The sequence below is a fragment of the Bubalus bubalis genome, chromosome 7 (genome assembly GCF_019923935.1).
Source record: "Bubalus bubalis isolate 160015118507 breed Murrah chromosome 7, NDDB_SH_1, whole genome shotgun sequence".
Classification (NCBI taxonomy): Eukaryota; Metazoa; Chordata; class Mammalia; order Artiodactyla; family Bovidae; genus Bubalus; species Bubalus bubalis.
In genome coordinates this window covers 80,786,911-80,807,933 of record NC_059163.1, presented here as the reverse complement: position 1 = coordinate 80,807,933, position 21,023 = coordinate 80,786,911, and the positions used below count along the sequence as shown (strand labels likewise).

The 21,023-nt window shown below is 41.4% G+C and overlaps 1 protein-coding gene across 8 annotated transcripts in view; it reads left to right on the top strand.

The window, feature by feature from the left end:
* Positions 1-21,023, top strand: part of ABCG2 (ATP binding cassette subfamily G member 2 (Junior blood group)) — a 123,805-nt gene that overhangs the window by 41,668 nt on the left and 61,114 nt on the right. For 2 of the 8 annotated variants that reach the window (XM_044945504.2, XM_025289518.3), the window contains exon 1: positions 13,769-14,228. The exons of 4 other annotated variants lie outside the window; for them this stretch is intronic. The gene's annotated coding sequence lies outside the window, so the exon portion shown is untranslated. Of the gene's footprint in view, positions 1-13,768; positions 14,229-14,427; positions 14,661-21,023 lie in introns of those variants that run through there. 2 more of the 8 variants (XM_006042281.4, XM_006042276.4) reach the window with 2 other exon arrangements.

Here is a 21,023-nt window from a genome sequence, read left to right as displayed (position 1 = left end):
TGAGCAGAGGCAAGTTATGGATGTCTTACTAGTTGGAAATTGAGGGGGAGAAATAAAGCATCTTACACTGCCATGATGCTGATGTTCAGTTCAGTTCAGTCGCTCAGTCGTGTCTGACTCTTTGCGACCCCATGAATCACAGCACACCAGGCCTCCCTGTCCATCACCAACTCCCAGAGTTCACCCAGACTCACGTCCATTGAGTCAGTGATGCCATCCAGCCATCTCATCCTCTGTCGTCCCCTTCTCCTCCTGCCCCCAATCCCTCCCAGCATCAGAGTCTTTTCCAATGAGTCAACTCTTCTTATGAGAAGGCCAAAGTACTGGAGTTTCAGCTTTAGCATCATTTCTTCCAAAGAAATCCCAGGGCTGATCTCCTTCAGAATGGACTGGTTGGATCTCCTTGCAGTCCAAGGGACTCTCTAGAGTCTTCTCCAACACCACAGTTCAAAACCATCAATTCTTCGGTGCTCAGCCTTCTTCACAGTCCAACTCTCACATCCATACATGACCACAGGAAAAACCATAGCCTTGACTAGACTGACCTTTGTTGGCAAAGTAATGTCTCTGCTTTTGAATATGCTATCTAGGTTGGTCATTACTTTCCTTCCAAGGAGTAAGCGTCTCTTAATTTCATGGCTGCAGTCTCCATCTGCAGTGATTTTGGCGCCCAAAAAATAAAGTCTGACACTGTTTCCACTGTTTCCCCATCTATTTCCCATGAAGTTACTCTCCAGCAATTTTTGAAATCAGAAAGTGTGAGAACTCCACTTTGTTCTTCATTTTCAAGATTACTTTGGGTATTTGGGGTTCCTTGAGACTCATGTGAATTTTAGGATGAGTTTTTCTATTTCTGCAAAAACACATTGGAATTTAGAGAGTAATTGCATTCAATCTGTGGATCATTTTGGGTAGTATTGTCATTTTAACAATCTTAAATCTCCAATCCATGAATACATGATGTGTTTCCATTCATTTATGTTTTCTTTAATTTATTGTAGCAATGTCTTGTAGTTTACAGTGTACAAGTCTTTCACTTTGTTGGTTAAATTTATTTTATTCTTTTTGAAGCTATTATAAATGAAATTGTTTTCTTAATTTCCTTTTCAGATTGTTCATTGCTAGAGTATAGAAAATCCACTGATTTTTATGTATTGACTTTGTATGCTGAAGCTTTGATGAATTTATTAGCTCTAACAGTTTTTTGTGTATGAAATTTTTAGCATTTTCTTCATAAAAATAATGTCACCTATTAACAGAAATCATTTTATTTCCTTCAAGTCTGGTCGCCTCTCTTTTTCTTGCCTAATTTGCTTTAGCTACAGTTTCCAGTACCATGTTGAATATTGTTGTTGTTGTAGTCGCTAAGTTTTGTCCAACTCTTTTGCAACCCTATGGACTATAGCCCATCAGGATCAATTGGCAGCCCACCTGCCAATGCAGGAGACATGGGTTTGATCCCTGATCTGGGAAGATTCCCACATGCCACAGAGTAACTAAGCCAACGCACCACAACTATTGAGCCTGTGCTCCGCAGCCCCGGAGCCGCAACTACTGAGCTCAGGTGCTTCAGTTATAGAAGCCCGTGTGCCATAGAGCCTGTGCGCTGCGACAAGAGAAGCTGCAGTAATGAGAAGTCCACGTACTGCAGCTAGAGAGTAGCCCGCATTTGCTACAACTAGAGAAAAAGACCAGGCATCAAGGAAGGCCCGGCACAGCCAAAAATAAATAAATTAATTAATTAAATTATTTTTTTAAAAGTTGGCGGAAGATGAATATTTGAGATAAAATGAAAATTACTAAGATCCACATCTTCAGACATGAAAGAAAATATTTATGAAATAAAATTATTTGTTGTCTGAAATTTGTTTCAAAATAATCTATGGGAAAGGGGGAGAAAAGAGGAGTATCAGTGAAATGAAAATTGACTACCAGTTGAGATTAGCAAGTAGTCATTCATCGTACTGTTCTTTGTACTTGTGAAATACTTGGAAATTTCCGTGTGTTGTGTGTATTAATCATTCAGTCATGTCCTACTCTTTGAGACTGTAGACTTCCAGGCTCCTCTGTCCATGGAATTCTCCAGGCAAGAATACTGGAGTTGGTAGCCATTCCCTTCTGCAGGGGATCTTCCCGACCCAGGGATTGAACCTGGGTCTCCTACATTGCATGCAGATTCTTTACTGTCTGAGCCACTACAGTGGTAAGAAAAAGTGAAAAAGATGACAGATACATTTGAGAATTTCTAGTTTCAGCAATATTGCAGAGTTAAGAGGCCCTGAAACTACTCAGTTACATAATATCTAAAAATGCTTGATAAAATATTAAAACCACTCTTATTTTTTAACTTAAGCTTTTTATTTTCCATTGAGGTATAGCCATTAACAATATAGTGATAGCTTCAGGTGAACAATGAAAGGACTCAGCCATATATATATACATGTATCCATTCTCCCCCAAACTCCCTTCCCATTCAGGCTGCCACATAACACTGAGCAGAGTTCCATGTGTATATAGTAGGTCCTTGTTGAAAATATTGAAACCACTCTTAATTGATTGGATGATTCCCACTAAGATCAGAATGGAGTACAGACTAGGCAGGTAAACTAAATTTTAGAGCCTTGGCTACTCTGAGGCCTGCAGTATTCTTTATTGACACTCTGAACTGCATTGCACAGAGGGGACAGAAACAAAGCCTGAAGTCACGTAGAAGGGAAGCATAATACCTACATCTTAGAGAGGCACACCCTCAGAACAGGCGAACTCAAGGTGAACCCCAAGAACACGCTTCTGTGTTGGACTGGGCTATGAATGGAAGTTAGAAAACAAAACAACAACATTTTCTTTGAGAACTTTTTCTACCGGCTAGATGTCACATAGTTTGGGACTCAGTCCACATATTTTGCCTGATCCAAAAACACAAGCCTATAATTTAAAGAGTAGCAGGTTAGGTACTATCCCCAGGTGCCTGATAGAAGTAAAAATAGCCTTTTCCAGATGAGCATACCCTCAAGCAGGCCTCAAAGAATTCCTGGAGACAGTCAACAAGAAGCTCATAGTAAAAAGTATAAAACAAAAATCAAGCAAGCCATAGATAGCAAACCCAGAACCATAGAGAGTTCAACTTTTTAAATTAATTATCAGAATTAAACTAAAAAAATAAGCCTGCTTGAAATGCTTTTAGATTAAAAAAGGACTTTGAAAACATGAGCAAAAATAGGAGACTAATGATTAGGCCAATTTGAAGAAGAACAAAAGATTACTCTTAGAAATTAAAAAAAAACGTACTGAAATCCCATCCAGGCTGCCACATAACACTGAGCAGAGTTCCTGGATTCAAATGGATAGAAAGTTAAAAGAAAGATTAATGGAAAGAAAGAGCAACCCACCCCAGTATTCTTGCCTGGGAAATCCCATGAACAGAGGAGCCTGGTGGGCTACAGTCCATGGGGTCTCAAAGAGTCGGACATGTACTTAGCTGTACTTTTTTTTATTTTAATTTTGGCATTAACATGATTTATTTCATTATCAGTCTTACAAATTACTGAGGTTGGGTAAGGCCGGGATTGTAGCTTGAATTTTACACTTCTGTTGAGGAACAGCCTGTTAGCGAACAGAAGGCCGTGGAGGTGCCACAGTCCATCCAGCAGTGTTAGAGACCTTCTCAGAGGCAACAGGTGAGACCAGGCATATCACAGTCAGAGGTCCACTCCAGTGGCTCTCAGGGTCCACTGCCTCCCCCCACCCACCCTGCTTTATGGCGGCACAGAGGCCCCTAGAGGCACCAGGGAGACACGATGGGCTGAGGGGCTTCACCATCAGGTGGTGTGTCTCTGCCTCAACATCTCCATCCATACCACACATCCACAGGCACTTTCTCCCACTATCTACACTCTTTTATTTATTTTTACAACTAGCGTATTTTTAAAAATATACTTTTATTTGGCTGCGACGGTCCTAGTTGCAGCACATGGGATCTTCAGTCTTCATTGAGGCATGCAGGATCTTTAGTGGTGGCATGTGGGATCTAGGTCCCCAATCAGGGATCAAACCTGGACCCCCTGCATTGGCAGTGAGGAGTTTTTGCACCACCAGGGAAATACCACTCCACCCTTTTATAAGTGGGCAGCCTCATCCCTGCCTGGGCTTCAAGCAGAGAGCCTGGTTCTGGTCCCCAACTTTTTGTCAGTGGAGTCCCCTTTATTTAGCCAAACTCCTTACCACCATCACCTGTTCCTGGACTTAAGACCTTCAACCCACAAGCTTGGTAATTCTCACCACTTTGGATTTCTTTCATGGAGATATTCATCTTGGTTTTGCAACTGCCTGGATTTTCTTGTTTTTCTTCTTTTATTTTGATACATTGTGACTGAGCAGGATTTTGAAGGGTGAACAAATTTGTTTTACATTCTCTCTTCAAAGAAATCTTTTAGCAGTTTTTGCATAATCCCACTATGCTTCAGTTTCATCTTCAAGATAAAAATTTTAACAGAACCCACCTAAAGGCATTGTTGTGAAGATCAAATGAGATTTAGAAAAAACTGCACAAAACCTAAAGGCACTTAGAACACTGCCTGGCAAGTACCAAGTACTCAATAAACATTAGCCACTACTATTGGTACTGGGGAAAGATTGAGGCTACCTTATGTTTTCCAAATATACATAATTTTATTGTCTTTATTCAACCCTGTGACATAGGTATTATCACCCTTAATTTGAAGTAAAGAAATTGAGGCACCCAAGGATCAAATAGCAAAAGCTGTAGAGGTGAGATGAACCTTGGGTACATCTAGACTGGCTGTTGACTTTGTTATAAAATAGAATAACTAATGTATATTTCTTGCTCTAATATGGGTGATGACATGGAGAAGACTAAAATCTCATTCTGGATGAAGTTATAAGCTTTGGCTCTGTTGACATCATCTGTTATAATAGATGGCATGACAGCCAGATATGAAAAAAGTCTAAGACATTATATAATGAATGATGTGTCATTTAATGCTCATTACACTTTAACTTCAGTTGCTCCCACGAATGAATTCTTGTCTCTACAGTCAATAAAATGTTATAGTAGTCAGTAAGGTATCATATGAAAAAGGTCAGTCTCAATAAACCCTTCTCCACTTTTACAACATTCAGGTCAGGGTGGATAAGCCCCTGAATTACATAAGATAAACTCACTTTTATTATTCAGTCAATAATTATTTATCAAGTATCTGTTGTGTTCAAGGCTCTGAGCAAGGCAACATTTAGGAAATACACTGAGGTGGGAGACATACTTTCTACTTTCGTAATGCCCTTTAATGACCCACAAGATGTTCCAGCTTCTTTGTCTCTCACATTCAATGTTTTATCTGTTACCAGGACTGTAAATTCTTCCTTTATGGTGTTTCTTTCCTCACAAATTTTTTTCCACCATAAAACTCTAGTTCAGTCTATTTTTTTCATTTCCGGACTGTTCACTGCTTACCCACATCCGCCTTCCATCCTATACGTAAACAGATTACTCTTCCTAAACACCACTTGGACAGTGTCATTCCTCTGCACTAAACTTTCAATGGTTTCTCACTCTCAAGATAAATCTGCACTCTTGGTTTGGCCTTAGGGCCTCCACATTTGGCCCCAGAAGATTCTCTTACATTTCTGTTAGTATGTTTCTGAGACTACAGTGATTGAACTACTTTTTGGTGAAGAGCTTCCATGAACAAATGCTGTATACGTGTTCTGCAATGATGAAACCTACTTAATCAACTTGTTTTAATCTAGCATCTCCTCATCTTTCTTTTCCCCACATCGTGTTCATAAAGTCTTTTGTTTAAGTAAACTTTTAAATTGCAGTATAACATACATACAGAAAAAGCAAAGAAAATCTTAAGTAAACGATTTGATGTATATTTAAAAAGTGAACATACCTGTATATCTGCCACCCTAACCTCTTTCTCTCTCTCTCTGTCTATATATATGTGTATACATATTTTTATATTTGTTTATTATCAATATCCCAGAAGTTTCCATTATGTTCTACCCTAGTCATTGTCCCCTCCAAAGATAACTACTCATCTCACTTTTATCACTATACATGAGTTTTGTTTATTTGGGTTTTTTTTTTGGCTTGTTTATTTTTATTGAAATATAATTGACATATAACAAATACACATACAAATATATATATGCATATATTTGATCTGAGTAACAGATATACAAGTGTGTTTACTTTGTAAATATACATCAAGCTGTTTACTTAGATTTTCTGTACATTTTCTATATGTGTATTATACTTCAATTAAAAAGTTTAAAGACTTTATAGATACGTGAAATTTAGTTTGGTGAACTGTCAACGTTTAAACTTTCAGTCTATTTTTCAAGGACAAATGTTACATCTTCTGCCCCACTTTCTAACTCTGCAGATTAATTATCTGTACCTAATTATATACATTTTCCCCTCTACTATGCTTATTTTTTAGGGCTTGACTACCTCTGTGAACTTTACAACCAAATGAATCATTTGGTCTCTTGTCTGCTACATAAAGAAAATTATTAGAATCAAGGTGATCTGGCTTCACATCTGGCCTCAACACCTCCACCACACCCTGCTCTCTCACCACTCCCCTTTCCCCCCCCATTATGCTGTCTCTCTGTATTAATGCCAGCCTCTTTTCTCCATACCCATAAAAGACATTGATAATTGGTTTTTGGTATTTCTCTTCTTTCCAAGATGGTCAATACCTCGGCAGAGTCTGTGTTTATTTAGATGACCAAGCCATCACCCTAGCTTTTGTGTTCTTTGATCTCAAGGTAACCTTCAATGTAGGCAGAATTCTAAAGATCCCCATCTGGGAACTGCTCTGAGGAATTCTGAAGTTGTGACTGAAGTTCCAAATGAATTCACCCCAAAATAGTGAGATTATCTAGATGGGCCTGATGTAATCACACAAGCCCTTTAAAAAGAGGGAGATAAAATCCGAGAGAAGCTTGAGGACGTGGTTTGAGATGAGGAGTCACATGAGAAGGAATGTGGGCAGCCTGAAGAAGATGGTTGACTGTCAGCAAGGAAACACAGAACTCAGTCCTAAAACTACAAAGAAATGGATTCTGCCAACAATCGGTCCTTAGCAGATTCTTCAGATGGAAGTCTTCGGATAAGAATCCAGCTGACTGACGGGACTGAATGCATGATAGCCTAAGCAGAGCCCAGCCTAGCCCACCTAGATTCCTGACCTCCAGTGAAATAATAAATGAGTATTGCTTTAAGATGCTAAACCAATGCCAAGTTCTTACTCAGCACTAGAAGACAGATACACCTTTCTTCCATTTCCGTAATTCAACTGTCATGTTCAAATCATGGGACCTTGTTAAGCCTGGATTGCTAATATTATATTATATGCTAATATTATTGCTAATAATATAATATTATTATATTCAGTGACTTCACCCTCTGGTTTCAGCTCTTCAGCCTCCAAGTGACCCTAATTTAGGTCCCCTCACCACCTCTGTCTTCCTGCCTTCACTTTTCTGTGATGAATCACTTAACCTGCTCAAACTCTTGCTCCATTTTTCTGTTGCCTTATCCACCCAGCAAAACCACATCCTCAAATTTATTCAGCCTTCTAACCTGCTCTAGCTTTACTTCTCTGTGATTGGGAAAGCCATGTCCATTTGTAACTCTGATGTCACCACATTTATAGAATCCAGTCTTAGGGGTCTTGGTGCTCGGCAATCTCTCTTTAGGTCCCTTGGAAGAAAAACTTTTTGTCTACCAATTTAGGTCTAGTGGTGGTGGGGGATGAGCTGAAAGTTAATTGACAACAGATTAAAAGAAAAAAGATAAGGTCCTGGGGTTTATAGACCAGTTTAATAGGGGAAAGTGGGATGGGGAGAAAGGGATTCTATGGGAAAACAAAGGACTTTTAGGAAAGCCAAGTAGGCTTTTAGGGAAAGAAGCAAAGATATTTCTTTCAATTTTCTCTCTTTTCCCTAATTAAAACATTTATCTACACATCTTGACTCCGTCCCCTTTGGTCACAACTTAAAAATATATAATATTTGCTTTTCTTTTCTAATTCCTCTGAATTCTAGATCCATTCTGTTTTCTAAGTTACCTGATTAACCACCTTTTCTTCTTTATGGCTTGTCTTCTTGGCATGCACACCTATTCTGGCCTAATTTAAACCAAACAAGAAATATTTTCTCGGAGCCCCAAGATACTCTTTAGATATACTGCTTTCTCTAACCTTCCTTTTATAGTGAGACTTTTGGAAAGTGTTGTTTATACCCTGTTTCTATTTAGAGACTAACTGTTCTCTCACTGAATTGATCGAAGGCCCCTGGTAGCTGATAAGCAGAGCCATGGTGGGGGACATGGTGCATACAGCCTCTTGCACTGGTTTTTATTTGCTTCAACTTAAGTAGTAGTGAAAATAAATACACTGGGAGCCAATACAGATATTATATTCCCAAATGCCCCCAGGGCTATAATAAGCCCTGCCTGACACCTGACATCTCACACGCTAGTAAAGTAATGCTCAAAATTCTCCAAGCCAGGCTTCAACAATACATGAACTGTGAACTTCCAGATGTTCAAGCTGGTTTTAGAAAAGGCAGAGACACCAGAGATCAAATTGCCCAACATCCGTTGGATCATCGAAAAAGCAAGAGAGTTCCAGAAAAACTGCTGCTGCTGCTGCTACTAAGTTGCTTCAGTCGTGTCCGACTCTGTGCGACCCCATAGACGGCAGCCCACCAGGCTCCACCATCCCTGGGATTCTCCAGGTAAGAACACTGGAGTGGGTTGCCATTTCCTTCTCCAATGCAGGAAAGTGAAAAGTGAAAGTGAAGTCACTCAGTCGTGTCCGACTCTGCGATCCCATGGACTGCAGCCTGCCAGGCTCCTCTGTCCATGAGATTTTCCAGGCAAGAGTACTGGAGTGGGTTGCCATTGCCTTCTCTGAGAAAAACATCTACTTCTGTTTTATTGACTATGCCAAAGCCTTTGACTGTGTGGATCACAACAAACTGTGGAAAATTCTGAAAGAGATGGGAATACCAGACCACCTGACCTGCCTCTTGAGAAATCTGTATGCAGGTGAGGAAGCAACAGTTAGAACTGGACATGAAACAACAGACTGGTTCCAAATAGGAAAAGGAGTACATCAAGGCTGTATATTGTCACCCTGCTTATTTAACTTATATGCGGAGTACATCATACGAAATACCAGGCTGGTTGAAGCACAAGCTGGAATGAAGATTGCTGGGAGAAATATCAATAACCTCAGATATGCAGATGACACCACCCTTATGGCAGAAAGTGAAGAACTAAAGAGCCTCTTGTTGAAAGTGAAGGAGGAGAGTGAAAAAGATGGCTTAAAGCTCAGCGTTCAGAAAATTAAGATCATGGCATCCAGTCCCATCACTTCATGGCAAATAGATGGGGAAACAGTGGAAACAGTGGCAGACTTTATTTTTTGTGGGCTCCAAAATCACTGCAGATGGTGACTGCAGCCATGAAAGTAAAAGACGCTTACTCCTTGGAAGAAATGTTATGACCAACCTAGACTGTGTATTAAAAAGCAGAGACATTACTTTGCCAACAAAGATCCGTCTAGTCAAGGCTATGGTTTTTCCAGTAGTCATGTATGGATGTGAGAGTTGGACTATAAAGAAAGCTGAGTGCTAAAGAATTGATGCTTTTGAACTGTGGTGTTGGAGAAGACTCTTGAGAGTCCCTTGGACTTCAAGGAGATCCAACCAGTCCATCCTAAAGGAAATCAGTCCTGAATGTTCATTGGAAGGACTGATGTTGAAGCTGAAACTCCAATACCTTGGCTACCTGATGTGAAGAACTGACTCATTTGAAAAGACCCTGATGCTGGGAAAGATTGAAGGTGGGAGGAGAAGGGGACGACAGAGGATGTGATGGTTGGATGGCATCACTGACTCAATGGATATGGTAGACAGGGAGGCCTGGTGTGTTGCAGTCCATGGGGTCATAAAGAGTCAGACACGACTGAGCGACTGAACTGAACTGACACCTGAATTTGCTAAGGGGGAATTGTGTTCACCACTTAGAGAACACATAAGGAATGGGCCAAGTCCTTACCACTTCCTTGCAATTGGTAGCCAGGCAAGCAGACAGAGAGAGCTCAAGGGGGCTGGGAGAGGTTTGGAGGATATTAAGAATTCTATGAGAAGGATGAAGAGAACTTCTAATAGGTCCATATAAGAGCTTTGATAATAGGGTTGCCTGATTGATGGCATTATAGGCCCAGGAAGCTTGTTCCTTTAATGAGAAGACTTTGTTTTTGATTTTTACTTTCTTGCCATTCTGTATAATAAATCATACCCTTTATACTTTATCAATATTAAGTTAATTTGTTTATTAAGTTTATTAATAAAGTTTATCAACATTAAGTTGATATCAACTCATCTGTTGCTGACATTCCATCAAGCACTGATACCCCTGTGAAAGCCATACAAGCAAACACCCTTCACTGGTGATGACTGGAAAGGAGTATTAGGCTCCCTCCCTGCCCCCACTGCAAAATCTCCCAGTTATTTTTAGAGTTTTCAAAAGGGTGGCTCAAGTGATTTTATGAAGAAGACTATTGGCTTCCTTCCTGAAGGCATTTTTTCTGAAACATCTAGTTATGCCTGTGTGCACTGCCTACAGAAACGCATGGTGACACCTAGGCCCTTCTAGTGCTCATTTAAGATCGCCAATGATACCACTCTAATGGCCAAAAGCAAAGAGGAATTAAAGAGCCTCTTGATGAGGGTGAAAGAGGAGAGTGAAAAAGCTGGCTCAAAATTTAAAATTCAAAAAACTAAGATCATGGTATCCAGTACCATCACTTCGTGGCAAATAGATTGGGAAAAAATGTAAACGGTGACAGATTTTATTTTCTTGGGCTCCAAAATCATTGTGAATGGTGACTGCAGCCACGAAATTAAAAGAAATATGCTCCTTGGAAGAAAAGCTATGACAAACCTAGACAGCATATTAAAAAGCAGAGATATCACTTTGTGAACAAAGGTCCATATAGTCAAAGCTGTGGTTTTTCCAATAGTCTGATGCTGGGAAAGATGGAGGGCAGGAGGAGAAGGGGGAGACAGAGGATGAGATGGCTGGATGGCGCCACCGACTGAGACATGAGTTTGAGCAAACTCCAGGAGATAGTGAAAGACTGGGAAGCTTGATGTGCTGAAGTTCATAGGGATGCAAGGAGTCAAATACGGCTTAGCTACTGAACAACAACAATGATATGTGTGTCAAAGGTGTGAACTCCAGTTGACCTCAGACCTTTCAGTTGGGAAATCCTGACTTTGATAAGTCTATGATTTGACTGTAAGGCATGTAAAACATGACTATGACTTCAAGGGCAGAGGCAAATGGGACTGAGCACAAAGCACTCTTCAATTGTTGGGAGACTGAATCTGGGACCAACTTTTTGTGGGAAATTTAGCTATATGTATTAAAAACTTTTAAATGAGCATACCTTTTGCCTCAGCAATTCCCTGTCTGGAATTTACCTGAGTGTGTGTGTAATGACAGAGCTTATAAAGATATTTTGTGAATAATAGGAAGATTGGTTAAAGTACATAACAAACACTGAATACCATGTGCCCATTAAATATAAAGTTGTAGAAAGATTTTGAATGACAGGGAACCATGTTGCAAAATAGCAGTTTTACAAAATATTAATAGTAATAGCTACCATCTAGTGTGTGTGTGCGCGTGCTCAGTTGTGTCTGACTCTCCCCAAAGCCCGCCAGGCTTCTCTGTTCATAGAATTTTCCAGGCAAGAGTACTGGCATGGGTTGCTGTTTCCTACTCCAGGGGAGCTTGCTGACCCAGGGATTGAACCTTGGTCTCTTGCCTCTCCTGCATTCAGTTCAGTCGCTCAGTCGTGTCTGACTCTTTGCGACCCCATGGACTGCAGCACTCCAGGCCTCCCTGTCCATCACCAACTCCCAGAGTTTACTCAAACTTATGTCCATTGAGTTGGTGATGCCATCCAACCATCCCATCCTCTGTCATCCCCTTCTCCTCCCACCTTCAATCTTTCCCAGCAACAGGGTCTTTTCAAACGAGTCAGCTCTTCGTATTAGGTGGCCAAAGTATTGGAGTTTCAGCTTCAACATCAGTCCTTCCAATGAACACTCAGGACTGATTTCCTTTAGGATGGACTCCTGCATTGGCCAGCAGATTCTTTATCACTGAGCTACCTAGGAAGCCCCAGCATCTGTTAAGTGCTATCTAATGACATTACATACATTGTCAGTGCTTTATACACATTGTCTCATTTAATGTAACTATCCTGAGAGACCCTTTCCCCTGATTACCAATAACCACTTAAAGACTAAGGAACTAGTTCAGGTCTCCAGGGTTTGGGAGAGCAGAATTCAGACACAGACTATCGGACTCCAGAGATGATGATGTCCATCCCCGTACTTTGTATACAAGCCCATTTTTGTTTTTTAAGAAAACATGTATGCAGAGAAAGAGACTAAAAGCAGATGGTATGTGGCTGGTGGGTACAGATGATTTTCATCTATTTCTTGATATGTAATAAGAGAGGGACAAAAAGCTTAGTTACATGGAAATGAAAAAGTGTTAGATTAAGAACACATCTAGGGACTTCCCTGGTGGTTTAGTGTTTAAGACTCCGTGCTCCCACTGCAGGAAGCATTGGTTTGATCCCTGCCCGGAACTAAGATCTTCATTGGCTGAAACAGTGGGTACTGTGGGGTCAAAAAAAAAAAAGAGAACACATTCAGTAGTTGTCCCAATAACCAGGCACTATAAATACTGGGCAGTTATTCTGTTCAAAGAGGGTGAGCAGAGGGCAGTGGTCTGAGAAACTGAGTCACCCATTTATCCTCCTAACTTTTGACCTTGTGCAAAATGGCCTCATTTGGACCAGGTGGGTCATCTTAAAATTAGGAAGGTAGTCTTTAGGTTCCTCCCTCCCTAATATTCTGTTACCTAAAATACCCAAACACTAAATGAGAAAACGGCATTTGAAAATAGTTGGTTTTGTTCAGTCACTAAGTCGTGTCTGACTCTTTGTGACTCCATGGACTATAGCCAGCCAGGCTCCTCTGTCCATGGGATTCTCCAGCAAGAAGACTGAGTGGGTTGCTATTTCCTTCACCAGGGGCTCTTTCTGACCCAGGGATCAAACCTGTGCCTCCTGCTTGCAGGTGGATTCTTTACTACTAAGAGTAGCAGCAGCAGAGGCAAATTCTTTACCACTGAGCCACCTGTGAAGCTTAGCCCAAAGTAAAATGTTAACTTAAAAGTTAAAACGACTCATTTCTATAATGCAATGCAATTATGAAATGCTGGCTTCAATCTTAAATTTTCGAACAGAATTTGATGGCAATGATCCACTTGAGAAAGCATTAGGAAGAGGTTATGAACTCTTTTCCTGAATCTGCACACTCTTACAGCTTTTCTACACGATCGGAGTATTGAATAGATGCATGTATCACAGGATTGTGAGGAACATATTTAAACTATTCATTGAATATTTTCATTCAAAAAGTTTTGTTTCCCCCTCCGGACACCCTTAGATTCAGTTCCTGATTTTATTGGCCCTGGGAAGCAGGGACCTCATTTCTCAGAAGCTCATTCATTAGAGACCGCCTACTTGCCCTGGGGGTGGACAATGTGTGTGACAGGAAAAAACCTCGGTGCCAGGGTCCCCTGGTATTTAGGGGTGTGGGACACTGGCAGTGGCCAAATCCGCCCAGGTCAGACCAGGTATTGATCCCCCGGGGTAGCATTTTGTGGTCTCCAGGGGTACTCCCCACTGTCTATTTCATACCAGCCCGGGAAGCAGGATTTGTAGCGTTGTCGCCGCAAGCCCAGGGATAGTCATCTCCCTGACTTCTTCCCGGCGGCCGGGTGACGGTCAGGTCCAGTACCTGGCTGGGTCCTCTAATGACACTTGCGTGCTCTCAGCCCAGACGCCGGGCGCTTATCGCAGCCAGGCAGGCAGCGCCACACCTTTCACGGCCCTCGGGCATCAACCCCGAGGGAACAGGGGCGTGAGGGTGGGGCCGCTGCCGGGCGCTGTCCCGGTCAGCAGTCTAAAGCTTGAGAAGTGAGGCTGAAGTCGGTGCTGCCTGCGCTCGCTCGTCGGCCCTCGACCGCCGGCTCGCCGCCCGCTCTCTCCGACGTGACGGTAACCCCGGGCCAGTTCCTTCCCAGGTCAGCCGCTGCGCCGGTGAGTGCGGGGTGCTAGGGGGGCGCGCGGGCGCGGTGGGTGGTCTGCCGCCGGGGGTCGTGGGCGTCGGTCGGGGAAAGTCGCCCCCGGCTGGGCTTTGCCGCCAGCGCGGGCTGTGTCCTGAATCCCACGCCGTTACCTGGCAAATCCCGAGCGCGCGAGACGCTAGAGGGAGTTTCCGGCGGTCAGATAGGGACTGGGGAGACGCTGGAAGGAGGAAAGGAGCCAGAGAGTTTTTGTAAAAGCTTTTCACCATTTAGGAAGCACTGTACGGATGCCTGATGTCATTGTTAAGTAGGAGCTGCTTCCGTAGGGTATATTTGGAAGGTCCAGCTGACTCAGCGTTTTATATAAATGATTGTTAGTGCTCTGCCTCTGAGCACAACAGCTCTTGAGATTGAAGCCCTCGGTTAAAACTGAACCGCTAACTGAGTGAGTAAATTGTGAAAACCGTTTGGAATTATGTGGCATGAAAGGTCCGTGGCTATTGTGTGTGCTTTTGGTAGGCAATAGAAAACTGTACAATTGAAATGACTGGGTTTTAATTATTCCCTCTCAGTTTCATTTGAAAGTGAGTATGAAACAGACTGAAAATTTAGACTCCCCTAAATTTGGACCTCCACCCCGCCTCCAGAAAACAGCTCCTTGGTGCAACCGATTTCGTGTCTGGTAGCATGGGGTCACACAGAGTCGGACACGACTGAAGCGACTTAGCAGCAGCAGCAGCAGCAGTGTGTGTTAGCCGGTTGGTAAAACTCTTCCCTTTCCCCAAATGTATGATATTGGATAGATAAAAAGTTATTGAGTATGGAGGCAGCAGAGAAACTTGTTAATATTGGTACCTTTAAAGGGATTAACCGATATATTCTATGCCCATTTCTTCTCCCTAGGACATAAAGTTTGTCCACAACTTTGGTTGGTGTGCTAAAGCATTATTGAGCTGCCTTTTGTAATTTTTCTGTGGATAGTTGACTCAATGATTAACTTCAAAAAATTAACCAGCTTATTAAAAATACTTGTTAAAAATGCTACTAAAGTTAGAATACAGAAAAATACATAACCAAAAAAGTTAGATTGTAAATCTAGCAAACAGTTAAAAAAAATACCCATAATGTTGCTTTGCTTCATTTTCTCACTCAGTGGTAGAATAAATGAGAAAAATGAGAATAAAAGCTCATTCCACTTTCAGGGAAAAAAAAGATTTATAGTAACAAATGTTCATTGGTCATCTTTGTTCTGGACCCTGAACATTTAGCTAGAGCCCCCTGAGGTGCTGTTGCCTCAAAATGATATTAAAATACACTTACCAAAACCAATTTCTACATTTATTTGTGTTAAGTGTTCATGAGCTTTTGAGACAAGCCTAAGTATTACAAATGGAAAGAGAAATGCACCAAAAAAAGAGTCACTGTGGGGGAGTACATTTGGATGTATGTGGACAGCAAATTAAAGTTATATCTTGGAAGCTAGAATAAAAATGGACCAATCAGTCACACAATTCAGTGAGGACAAAGGCAGGAAATATACATGAGCTCCTTAGAGAAGCTTTTCCTGGCACCTACTTCTGAGGGAAATGTCTAATATCACAGAAGGCTGCAGACGAGACTGAAGTATAGCGGTGGAAGAGTCTCCTGGGTGCCCACCCATAGGACACGCGGTCCTGCATTTTCTAGGACCGCTTGCTGTAGTTGTCATTCTCCTTACCATAAGTATTATGAGAAACACTTGTAGGATGCTAAGCCTCTATGGTCCCACATGCTGTGGTTTGATAGTTTGGGAATAAATCTGGATTTTATAGAGGGGTAGGTAGACCTCATGTTTTCAGATACTCTTTCTCTTAGGCATTTCTGACAGAAGTTTGGTGTCAGTTGAAGGTTATATCAAGTGAGAAGTTTTATTCTATGTTGCTTACTGGGGTTGGAGGTTAAGGTTGAGGCTCTTTTAGTGAAACTTAAAGAACCTGAATGATCATCCTTGATACAGGGTATATAGGTCTGTGCTATGCTGTGCTTAGTCGCTCAGTCGTGTCTGACTCTTTGCAATCTCATGGACTGTAGGCTGCCAGGCTCTTCTGTCCCTGGAGATTCTTCAGGCAAGAATACCTGAGTGGATTTCCATGCCCTCCTCCAGGGGGTCTTCCCAACCCAGGATCGAACCAATGTCTCCCTCTTTGCAGGTGGATTCTTTACCGTCTGAACCACCAGAGAAGCCCAAGAATACCGGAGTGGGTAACCTATCCCTTCTCTGGGAACCCTATTCTGACCCAGGAATCAACCAGGGTCTCCTGCATTGTAGGTGGATTCTTTACCAGCTGAGCTACCAGGGAAGCCCATATAGGTCTACAGTAAGCTAAAGTTTATCCTTTTAAAAAATCAGTTCTGAGTTCAGAATGTGAACCAATAATGATGGAGTATCTAGATGAGTTTGGCTTTATAGTTTTTTTTTTCCCCAACGGCAGTTTATGAGATCTAATTCACATATCATACAGTTCATGCCTATTTAAAGTATGCAGTCTCTGCAGTCTTCACATTTTCATCATTCTCGCCCCTAAAAACCAGTTAACACTCACTCCTCCTTCTCACCATAATCCCCTTAGCCTCTGTAGTTTTTTGGAAACCAGTGTTCTGCTTCACAAGGAGACTATTAGAAAGTGGACATCTAATTTTTGAGCCACATACTTAGCTTGTTTATAGAAATAAGTAAAATAGTCAGAGAATCGTAACAATGAAAGTTAGTGGTGTTCTGTTGTTTAAAATGAGGTGGGTGGGTGTGGGTGAAGCAGAAGTGCTGCCCACATCCCAATTCCAGTGAAGAAGTTTTGTTTTTGGCAAGAAGGGTAGAATGAAATCTTAAAACTCCATTGAAAATGCTGATTACTAGCTCAGTCCCTTTGCAACTGAAAAGACCTGTTACTCTTTAGAGCAATGGTTGGCTGGAAATTACTGCTTAGATGGAGGTAGCAGTAGGCAGTTCTCTGTCATTTAACAGGATTTAAGTTCTTATCTGGAAGCATAAAAACAAGTCTCTAGAAAGCAGCACGCCCTGTTAGCTCCCTCTGAAAACACTTGAGCTGAGTGTCTTACAAAGAAAGAGGAAAGATTGCCTGAGGGGTACCCAAACTTCAGATGTTTTGCACAGGAGACCTGTCTCTTCTCTTCTGGTCCTGCTGCGTGGGCAGTTCTATGCTGACCACACCCTGACTTCACCCTGAAGTGAAGTAAAGTGAAGTCATTCAGTCGTGTCTGACTCTTTGCGACCCCATGGACTGTAGCCTATCAGGCTCCTCCCTCCATGGGATTCTCCAGGCAAGAGTACTGGAGTGGGTTGCCATTTCCTTCTCCAGGGGATCTTCCGAACCCAGGGATTGAACCCGGGTCTCCCGCATTCCAGGCAGACGCTTTAACCTCTGAGCCACCAGGGAAGCCCTGGACTTCACCCTAGAGGAGTGAAAAGAAGGGATGCAAAAGGTACAGGGACCACAGAATCCTTAGAAAGGGAGAATAAAGTATTTCATTTTACAACTTTTCCTCCACCATCCCATATTAGTTTGGAATGCCATATGAGAGTTGGACCATAAAGAAGGCTGAGCGCTGCAGAATTGATGCTTTCAAACTGTGGTGTTGGACAAGACTCTTGAGAGTCCCTTGGACTGCAAGGAGATCAAACCAGTCAATCCTAAAGGAAATCAACCCTGCATATTCATTGGAAGGACTGATGCCAAAGCTGAAGTTCCAATTCTTTGGCCACCTGATGTGAAGAACCAACTCACTGGAAAAAACCCTGATGCTGGGAAAGATTGAAGGCAGCAGGAGAAGGGGACGACAGAGGATGAGATGGTTGGATGGCATCACCATCTCAATGGACATGAGTTTGAGCAAGCTCTGGGAGTTGGTGATGGACAAGGAAGCCTGGTGTGCTATAGTCCATTGGATCGCAGAGTCAGACATGACTGAGCAACTGAACAGAATTGAAATTAAAAAAATTCTGAGAAGCTGAAGCAGTAGCTATATTTTCCATCCACATTTTTCTCCAGTACTTTGGCCACCTGATGCGAAGAACGAACTCATTGGAAAAGACCCTGATGCTGGGAAAGATTGAGGGCAGAAGGAGAAGGGGGTGACAGATGAGATGGCTGGATGGCATCACTGATTCAATGAATGTGAGTTTGAGCAAATTCTTGGAGACAGTGAAGGACCAGGAAGCCTGGTGGGTTGCAGCCCATGGGGTCACAAAGACTTGGACATGACTGTGACTGAATAGCAACAACAAAAGGTTGTTCAGGTCTTCAGAATTAATAAACGGAAATGGCCATTAACTGCTGAATGCTTGCTGTCTGCAGGTGGTTTTTATATTTATTCTCATTTTTTGGTCACACCAAGCCTTTCAGGGAAGTATTGGAGTTTCGTACTTACAGAGGAGGAGGCAGAGAATTGACAGGGTTATTTATTGCTGGGACAAAGTACTTTATTAAAGATCACCAACCCTTTCTTTTTTTTTTTTTTAAACAGCCTGGTCATTTGTTTCACATTTTCTTTCCATGTTCACAGAGCAGCTCAGTTCATTGTAAAGGCATGCAGGGACAGTGAAAAGAGCCTGTGAGAGCAGGGAGGCCCAGACCTACCTAACTTGGGTCTAGTCACTGTGCCATGAAATCTCTTCATCTTTGTGAACCAGTTTCTTCGTGGGACTAAAGAATATAGGAATTTGCGCAAGAGAGGTCTGATTTTTTTTAAGGAGTCCAGAAGTAGAATATGAGTTAGTAGAAATTGCCAGAATAGTAGTAAGTGTTAGGTATGCTGAGAATTCTTAGTATTCTTACCTTATCCTACAATAAAGGATTCTGCAAACCATCTACTTTGATTTAGAATCTTTCTGATCCATTTCTCCTTTTCATAACATAGGGAGACTGTTATATGTCTTTCTAGAATATCTCATATGATACTAATAAACATATGTACTTCAGAAACCTAAAGTAGTAGGCTAACTGTAATTAAAAACCCAATAGTATCATTTCAGTTATCTCTTCAATCTAATAGTACTGTTATTATCATGCCAGACCATTCACTGCTTCCTCTGGAATCTAAGCTATGAGTATAATCCATTTGACATGTGCAATGTTGTTTTATACCCAGCTATTACTAGCAACCTAGGGCCAGGTGACTCATTACATTGCTACAGTGTATGTGCTGATTAGCTCTTTCCTCGAGCTACAAGCTATTCTTGTGTTCTGATTTCATACTTAGATATATACCTGCCCTCTCCCCCAGTGAGATATGTTCTATCTAGCCTCCTAGAAGGCCACCCTTACCCAGAAGTAAATTCAAGTGGTTTAAATTTTTCAACAAAAATAAAATTGCTATTCTCTCCCTCTATAATATGAGAAACTAGAAAAAGAGATCTTTGGTGCATTAGTCTTTATAAAACAATGCTTTTCCAAATATATACAGCTGTGGCTGGGTTGCATCGGTCTTGATAAGGAAGTTTTAAAGAACAGATGGCAGTTTAAGTCTAATATTACACTAGCATTATAAACATTGAAAAATATTGGGGTTATTATTTTTTTAATTTTTAATTTTGAAATCATTTTTAGACTTACTTAAATGTTATAGAAAATGGTACAGAGAGTTCCTATAACATCTTATGTAACTATAGTACCATTGTTAAAACTAAACTATAAACTTATTTGGATTTCATCAGCTTTCCACTATCTTCTTTTCTATTCAGGATCCAGCCTCAGAGCTCACATTGCATTTGATTTTTGTATATCCTTAATTTCCTTCAAACTATGACAGCTCTTCAACCTTCTATTGCTTTTCCTGACCTTGACACTTATAATGAATACTGTTTAGTTATTTTGTAGACTGTCTTGCAATTAATACTGGATATTTTCTCATGATTAGATTGAAGTTATGCATTTTAGGAAGAAATTGGAGAAGGAAATGCTAACCCACTCCAGTATTCTTGCCTGGAAAATCCCATGGATGGAGAAGCCTGGCAGGCCGTCCATGGGGTGGCAAAGAGTCAGACAGGACTGAGCAACCTCACTTTCTCTAGAAGTAATCCCAGTGCATCATATCAGGGGTACATGATGTCTTATTACTGATGTAAACTGATGTAAACTTTGGTTAAGTGCTGTTTGTCAGGTCCCTGATAGTTATCATTTTTTCCGTTTGTATTTAATATATATCATGGGAGAGAAACTTGGGCCTTGCAAATATCCTGTTTCTCCTTAAGTCTTTATTCACTAGTTTTAGTCCATTGGTGGGACTGGATGCACATGGTACTGTGTTGTTCTAACAGTGATTTAAAGATTGTTTTCTCATTACTTCTCTTTATTAATGAGAATTTTATAAGGAAGAGCTGTTCATTTATTTATTCAACTGTATAAATATAGACTCATGGATATTTATTTTATTGTATAGGTTATAATTGAATACAGTCATTATTTAATTGCTGATCAAATGGTTCCACCATTGGCCACTGGGAGCTCTTCTTTCAGGTTGGCCCCTGTGCCCTTTTGATGTACCACCTCCCCATCCTCCGTTTTGAAAAAGCATTTCCTTGCTTTCTGGTATCATGAAATGCTCCAAGCTGATTTTTCTATTTTCCATGCCCCGACCCTTGCATCAACCATTTTTCCAAGGCACTCTGGTTCCTTGTTTTGGAGGCTGTTATTATCAGAAACCAAGATCTGGGTACTTGGTGTGTTACTGAAGTTGCTTTGAACTTTTTAAGTTTCATAGATTTGTGACTTAGCAAATGCATCTCTACAGGAGGAGTAATGCCTTAAATTTC